Genomic DNA, 691 nt, shown 5'->3' with positions numbered 1-691 from the left:
AGACCCAGTCTGGAAAACAGTATGGAGGTTCATCAAAAAATTAAAAATAAAACTACCCTACAACCCAGCAATTGCACCACTAGGTATTTATCCAAAGGATAGAGGCATGCTATTTTGAAGGAGCACATGAACCCCAACGTTTACAACAATGCTATTGACAACAGCCAAATNAGGTGATGAATCACTGGATTCTATTCCTGAAATCATTATTGCACTATATATTAACTACTTGGATGTAAATTTTAAAAAAGAATAAATTAACAAAAAAGGGTTTAAAATATATACAAATGTCAATAAAATCAAATAAAAAGGAATGCAGCTACAGTAGTCCCCTTTATCTGAAGAGGATTATGTTCCAAGATCCCCAGTGGATGCCTGAAACTACAGATAGTAGGAAATCCTATGTTCTTTCCTATACATACATATCTATGATAAAGTTCAATTCTAAAGTAAGCACTGTAAGAGACTAACAATGACTAATAATAAAATAAAACAATTATAAATAACAATGTACTATTATAAAGGTAATGTGAATGTAATGTGGTCTCTCAAAATATCTCATACAGTATTAACCTTCTTTCTGTGATAATGTGAGATGATAAAAAAAGAAAACAGTTATATTTGCGCATGTCAGGAAAAGGGACAATTTCATTTTGAGGGGAATATTTTTCCTAAAGTGCAGTATTCTATG

The sequence above is a fragment of the Crocuta crocuta genome, unplaced genomic scaffold, assembly GCF_008692635.1.
Source record: "Crocuta crocuta isolate KB4526 unplaced genomic scaffold, BGI_CrCroc_1.0 scaffold851, whole genome shotgun sequence".
NCBI lineage: Eukaryota > Metazoa > Chordata > Mammalia > Carnivora > Hyaenidae > Crocuta > Crocuta crocuta.
Note: the sequence above shows the minus strand (reverse complement) of the source record.